The 7,682-nt window shown below is 40.8% G+C and overlaps 1 pseudogene; it reads left to right on the top strand.

Moving 5' to 3' along the window:
- Window positions 1-574: 574 nt before the first annotated feature.
- Window positions 575-1,751, top strand: LOC100426818 (MICOS complex subunit MIC19 pseudogene; annotated as a pseudogene).
- Window positions 1,752-7,682: the final 5,931 nt, after the last annotated feature.

Consider the following 7,682-nt stretch of genomic DNA (forward strand, 5'->3'; position numbering starts at 1 on the left):
TAAATCTTATGTCATGGGTGGAAGGATCTCGAGTGTGTTGTGGTTTTTTCACACTAGCAGTTACTTGATTGTGGAGTGATTCACAAGGAAACAGGTAGCATTCATGTTTGACTTTCTTGTTTGTGTATCAGAGATGGCCAGTGACTCATCTATGGATCAGAGTACATGTCTCTCTTGGAGAGATTATTGGTAAAATATGATGAATGTTTTCAAGCTAATTGGTGATCAAGATGCTCAGCGCTGTAAACTCATGTCTCATGAACATTAGGAAAAACAAATGACCTTACCACACTTGTCTCTCCTGTACTATAAGCAAAGGTCTGGCAGATGGAATTCAATTTTAATCTTAAAATTTCAAAAAGTGGCAACCAAAAGCAATTCTCTTTTATTAATAGCAAAGCAAAGCTGTGTAGCGTCACCAGGAGACAAAAAAATAACTGTGGCATTTCTAGGCCGTCGGCTTCCACCTGGAGTTGGGTCTGTGTTGGTTTGTTCTGCTTCAGGCCTGTGCCTCAGGTGTTACTCTTGTGACTGGCAGGAGGAAGGTGACAAGTTTAGGTTACCATCATGTGTAATGACGGTGATTAGTCAACTGTCCTCCCTCTTACTAAAAACAGTCGAATACTTAAAATGCCAATCTGAATTGCAGACAGTCTTCACCACCATAGACTTAGCAAGGAACCAGACTCACAATGCCTTAACCCCAGGTGTGTTTATAGCAACATCAATGGTCATGGGCTGTTTCTCAGATGTTAAATTTTGACATTATTCAGAATTGGATGAGTAGAATGCCAATAACATAATTTACAATGCATTACACAACGTACACACTGCCTCAGGAAGACAAAGCTCACTTGAAAAGTATCTCCTAGGTCGTGGCCTTGCTCCTGCTCTGTGGGAAAATAATCCAGGCCCCTTCATGTGAGTGTGGGCACAGGGGAACTGAAGTGCTCATGGTTCTGCTCTAGGTCTCCGCAGGGGCAGGAACAGGAGCCACGGGTGGGACCTTGAGCACCCATTGGGTCACCTTCGAGGTGGACAAGAATGAGAACATCACCCATCACCGTGGTGAAGGGCATTGGGCTTTCAGAACATGTGATCGATTTCATGAAGGAATCCTCTCCATCTGGTTCAAAGTCTCAGTGGTGTTCTGGTGCTTATAATGCCTTGGTTTCTGATGAAGAATTGAAAAGAAGAGTAGCTGATCAGCTGACATTGGAGCAAGTCAAGGAACAAACTGAAGATCAGAAATGACTAAAGCAAACCACAGAACTGGAGAAAGAGAGGGCTGCTGCCAATGGGCAATTAACCAGACCCATCCTTCGAGAGAGGATATCAAGCCAGGAGGAAGGTGCTAAGGCAATGCACCTGGCTAGGCAGCTGGAAGAGAAAGACCTAGTGCTAATGAAGCGGGTTGCATTCTGCAAAGTGGAGCTGGCTAGACTGGAGGAGAGGAACTCATAGTTCTGCAAATTTACCACTGAACAATATCAGAAAATTGCTGAAGAGGTGGAAGCACAATTCAAGTGTATGAGTCTCATCCAGTCTGTGTTGACTTGCAGGCCAAAATTCTTCAGCGTTACTACAAGAACACCCACCAGACCTTCAAATGCTCCACTCTGGTCAACCAGTATATACACTATGTCAATCATGCCAAACAGAGCATGCTTGAGGAAAAAGTATTAAAAACTTTTAGAACAAGCAAAACACCTTCAACCTTAATTTCAGAGAGGGAATATGTTTTTTCCTAGTAAGAAAATAACCCATTTAAAGAGACGAGCACTAATGAGAAGACCACGCAGGAGAGACAGCGAAGAATGGATTCAACAGAATCATATCACATTTTGATTGGCAGCAATTTGAAGGGTGGCCAAAACCTAGATCAGGATCAGTCATCAACGGATGCAGATGCTCTTCAGTGTTAGTAAACCCTTCTTATGATGATTAAAAGAGAAGGACAGCCCTCTCCACCTTTTGGTACTTTCTGTTCAACTTCTACCTACCATAAAATGTTTCTCTTCTAAGCAAGCCCCATCATTTGGTGAACCACCACCCTAACGAAGTGGGATGGGGTGGGTTGGGGGTGTGGGGCTGAAGTAATTGGAGTGTGGAGAGGAGAGAGCCAGAAAACATAGCTCTCGGGCAGCAGTGCTGGGTGGAATAGTCTAGGCTGTGGCATGTTGGTTTTCTTGCTTTTTCTTTTTTCCTTTGATTACATAAAAGTGATTTCATTATAACTTTTGGTGCTCATGCAAGCAAGGAAACAAAAAGGAGAGACGATGTACCTCCTTTACAGAACTAATGTGTATGATCAGAAGTGAAATAAGGTATTTTTGTCAATATAAAGGCAACCTTGGCTTATATAACCTCTATCGTGAATATTGACATCTTTACTTCACTCACTACCAATAAAAAATATATTTTCTGATAAAGAACATTTAAAAAGTACCCCCTAAAGAGAACAAATGTGTTATCCCAATCAACAAGAGGCAACTGATTTAATAAACAGCGCCAACTGTCCACCATTGGAACCCACTAAGTGCCAGACGCCGCCTCTGACAGCTCATCTTCACTTTTGTTAGAGTGATCTTCCTAAGCAGAGAATCTGAGGGTGCCATTTTCCTGCTTGATGCCATGCAATGGCTGCCCATGTCTTTGGGACATGAGTCTAGCCCATTCTGGCACAGGAAATGCTCTTCTGGATCTGATGGCTTCCTACCTCTCCACTGTCTGGAGTTGAACTCTTCCTCCCTGCTCCTCATACTCTCACTGCACCTCTCTTCCCTGGTCAGACTGCCTGCTTGCAAATCTTTGGTGGATGGTGTCTGGCTTGCCTCTCAGACTTGCTCTTGATGTCCTCTCTGTGTTGACAAACCACCCTCCCACCCCACCCCCAGTCCCATCCCTCTTTCCAAATACCAGCTTCTTCTTTAGATATCATCACCTTCACAACACCTGCCCCGAACATTTCTTCTCCCCAAGAACAATTCAGGTTTTGTTCTAAGATGTTTCTGTTCTTTAATCACCACCACCTCCACCATCTCCAGGGCACTTACTGCAGGGTAATTGAATTGCTTGCTTTCCTGTGAGTCTTCCCAGACAGACTTCATGTTGCTTAAGGGCATGGTCTATGTGTCACTAGTGCTTGACATATAGAAAAATTCAATTAATATTTGTCAGTTAAATCTTCACAAGAACCCGTTCAAGGTATATATTATCATCCTCGCTTTATGGATGTAGAAACATGAACATAGTAAAGGCTGAAAAACATCTTCCAAGTTATGCAGTGAGTGGGAGGCAGAGATTAAATTAAACTAAGATTTATTTGAATGCAAAGCCCATTGGTTTTCAAGAAGCCACTATTGGCCTCTATGTTTGGAGGCAACTGAACACATACAAATTGGTTATGATAAAACAGTGTGATTATTCAGAGAACTGGTCTTAATTTTGTAAAAAAAAATCTAATCGATTAAATGAATAAACAATGGTTATGTTTCAAGTTGGCTAACACAAGATTGTTAAGCTTAGATTGAATGTGACTGTGACATGCTACAAATGAAATTCTAGAATGTCAGTGAAGAGTCTCTAGGAAAAGGTTTAACATTCATCTTGTGACAATAGAGCATTTCTACTTGAAAGAAGGCTTATTCCTTCCTCTAACTTGCTATTCTCTATTGAGCAATGAGTTGGATGGCTCCAAATTCTTCCAAGTCAACTTGCAAACTGAAGCTTGGAGTTGGGTGATGCTGTGATGGGATGAGCAGGAATCGAGGGCTGGGGCTCTGAAGCCAGAAATTGAGGGACGGATGTGGAGGTGAGGGAACTCTTACCAAGAGAAGTCCTGAATGGCTGTTCTTGATCCAGCAAGACTTTTATTCTGAGTGATACAAGAATTTGACCTCTTGTTTTCCCTTGACTTTGTTATGTCCTTTGCTTTCAATCTCTTTCTCACCCTTGGGAATTTGACCATAGTCTTAATAATAAACTAAACAGATTTTTTTTTTTTTTAAAAAAGGATTCATTTCTACAACCCTGCCCTTTCCCTTCTTATTTTTCCACTTAGATTTAGAAGGTAAAAGATATATGGGGGAAAGATGGGTGGGTCTTTGGAAATAAAAAAGATGAAAATAAAATTCCTTTTACTTCAATGTCATCAGGCCAGCTGTTTTAACAGTGGGGATGAGAGAGAGCTCTGCCATAGGAACCTGGGAGCTGGGATGGAGTGAACCAGAGAGAAATATCTCACCAATTAGAAGCAGGAGTGAACCAGAGAGAAATATCTCACCAATTAGAAGCAGTAAAGAAAAGATAAGAGTGTAGAGGGGATGAAGAGTCCTCCAGAAACCATTCTGGGCTGTCACTAGGGTGAAGAATAAGATAAGGGTGAGACCTACCAAATAATAAAGGAGCTTTTTTTTTTTTTTTTTTTTTGGAGACGGAGTCTTGCTCTGCCGCCCAGGCTGGAGTGCAGTGGCCGGATCTCAGCTCACTGCAAGCTCCTCCTCCCGGGTTCACGCCATTCTCCTGCCTCAGCCTCCCGAGTAGCTGGGACTACAGGCGCCCGCCACCTCGCCCGGCTAGTTTTTTGTATATTTTAGTAGAGACGGGGTTTCACCATGTTAGCCAGGATGGTCTCGATCTCCTGACCTCGTGATCCGCCCATCTCGGCCTCCCAAAGTGCTGGGATTACAGGCTTGAGCCACCGCGCCCGGCCTTAAAGGAGCTTTTAGTGGTGGGAAGGAAGGAGAATGAACAAGTGAGACGAATCCCATTCTATAGCAATGGGGGAAAAGAGGGTGTTCCTGTTTGGAACTACTTACTTTTTTTTTTCTTGACATGAAGTCTTGCTCTGTCGCCCAGACTAGAGTGCAGTGATGTGATCTCAGCTCACTGCAACCTCTGCCTCCCAGGTTCAAGCAATTCTCCTGCCTCAGTCTCCTGAGTAGCTGGGATTACAGGTGCTCACTACCAGGCTTGGCTAATTTTTGTATTTTTAATACAGACAGAGTTTTACTGTGTTGGCCAGGCTGGTCTTGAACTCCTGAGCTCAGGTGATCTGCCCGCCTCAGCCTCCCAAAGTGCTAGAATTCCAGGTGTGAGCCACCACATCCAGCCTGGAGAGCTACTTTCTTATGATGGTGTTTCCTGGAGCCTTCCAAATGAGGGTACAAATTAATGGTTCTCATATTTTAGCACATTTCTTACCTGGGAGGTTGTTAAAATGAAGATTCCCAAACTTTACCCATAAAGTTTTTAATTCAGTTTTGGATAGGTCAATGGGGCCCAAGAATCTGAATTTCAAAAAAAATACTGCTGATAATTTGAGTATAGGTGGTTCATGTTCCATAATTTGAAGCACATTGACTGTTCCTGTTTTTGAGATTCAGAGTAAGTAACTTTGTGACCTAAAAGAGTCATATGACCTTATGCTTTTCTTTAATACATAAAGTTACAGTCTATTAATTAAACAATAGCATTTAATTTAAAATATATACTGTGAACAAAAGACCTATTTTTGTACATCTTAAGCAGATATCATTTATCTTATTGTTGAAAGTTCTATGGCAATGTTGTGCTTTTTCTCCAAATAATTGGCATTGTGACATTCTTCTATCTTCATTTCTTAATGGTTTAATATGATTTTTTTTCTCCCTGTTTCTGCTTTCTATTTAATCTGCTACTGTCTGTTAAATCAGCTTCCCTTCACGGCAAAAACTGAGGCTGCTTTTGTTAGATTAAACATTCTTTTTTTATCTGACCCAGCTTTCAGCTTCATCTACTTAGTTATATCATTGGTTGGGTAACAGCAATTGCCAGGATGTCACCCAGTGGGAAAATCAATTCATGAAAGAAGGCCTGGTGCTGTGTGTTTGACTATAGAGCATCTCTTTTCTTTCTCCAAGCATATCTGTCTCGGCACACCTGGGTATTCCTCCCGAGGGCTAAGAAGAAGTTTGAATTGCCCTGCTGTTAATTAACAACATCCCTTTCCCCTTATATTACAGGTGAACTTGATTCATTCTCTTGTATATATTCCTAAGAGAGAGACTCACTGCAAAAGGACACATCACTATAAAATAAAGAGAAGGCCAATGGTGAAGTGCTTGAAAGATAATTCTCTTCTATTGTTTTAGGTGGTTTTTAAAATAAATGTGTCTGATGATAGAATCCAGCATCCAAGTAGGAGCTAAGGACGTTCTCATTCCATGAATTTAGATGTTTCAAAGATACAAGCCCCCACCCCACTCCTGACATTTAATATCTCTTAGCCTTTGGATTGAACTCGATTGTTCTTAATCTGGGCCTATGGCCTTTTACAGAGGGCACAGCAGATAGAAGCTTCATTGGGTCTATGGAATTTGTGTATGTGTCTACGTGCTTTTTTGAAGGAGATCTTTCTAAGCTTGCGTGAATTTCTCCATGGAGTGTATGATACCAAAAAGATTAAGAACCATTGAAGTAATGCTCCCATATGTTGGAATATAAAAAATTAATCCTGCATTGCAACAGTAGTATTTTTCCAGGGGACTCAGAGTTAATTTACATAGGAAGTTAAACTTAAAAGGGGAGGTTGTTTCTTTTCAGGCGAACTTATTTTAGAAGGAAATACAAGATGACCTCTGTCCTTCGAGCCTAAGGGGCCGTCTATCTGTGAGCTGCGTTCTGTGATCATCTACATAAACCAGTTGTGGGGTGTTTAGTTAGAGTTAATTCTCACACTCAATATTAAAGTACAAACTTTTAAATGCGTTGTGACTATTGATCAACATTTAAGGATAGGGAGAGAGAAGGTGGATACTGAAAATATATAACACATGCAAATTTCCTCTATCCCTCTCTACATTATAAAACTTTCCAATAAAAGGATTATTTATTTTAAAAGTAATGCTATAGTTACAAGTGCAGGCTAGTGACTTGTTTATAAAGAGACCAAATATTAGAAAGATATTGAAGAGAAATGGGGAATCTTAATGATCCCTTAAAATGTTTTCCTATTATTTACTGAGTCTACTGTTTCACTTTAAGTCATCTTGCATGCCACACAGAATTTTGATTATGATAAAAATCAATATATATCATACTATCATATAATATTATAATTCAAGCCAGACATGGTGGCTCACATCTGTAATCCCAGCACTTTGGAAGTCTGAGGCAGGTGGATCACCTCAGGTCAGCAGTTCAAGACCAGCCTGGCCAACATGGTGAAACCCCCTCTCTACTAAAAATACAAAAATTAGCTGGGTATGGTGGTGGCTCAGGAGACTGAGGTATGAGAATCACTTGAACCCAAGAGGCAGAGATTGCAGTGAGCTGAGATCATGCCACTGCACTCCAGCCTGGGCAACAGAGCGGGACTCTGTCTCAAAATAAATAAATAAATATTCAATATTCTTATCTTTAAAATGATGACACTAATACTAACTTTTGTACAGTGTGGGTTATATGAGCATTTAATACAGTAATCCTAACAAAATGTTTAGAATACAGCCTGGTCCATATGTTTGAAATATATTTGCTATTATTATTATTATTATTATATCTGCAGAGTAATCAATTGAGAAATGTAAAAATGGGATGCTTATATTAACAGCTAGCTTTCAATTTTTGTTTAATCTTCATTGGGTCAGAGTTTTTAATACCTCATTGGGCTTTGGACAGGGTTCACTTTTGGCTGAATA

Source organism: Macaca mulatta, chromosome 9, assembly GCF_049350105.2.
Source record: "Macaca mulatta isolate MMU2019108-1 chromosome 9, T2T-MMU8v2.0, whole genome shotgun sequence".
In the NCBI taxonomy this organism is placed as follows: Eukaryota; Metazoa; Chordata; class Mammalia; order Primates; family Cercopithecidae; genus Macaca; species Macaca mulatta.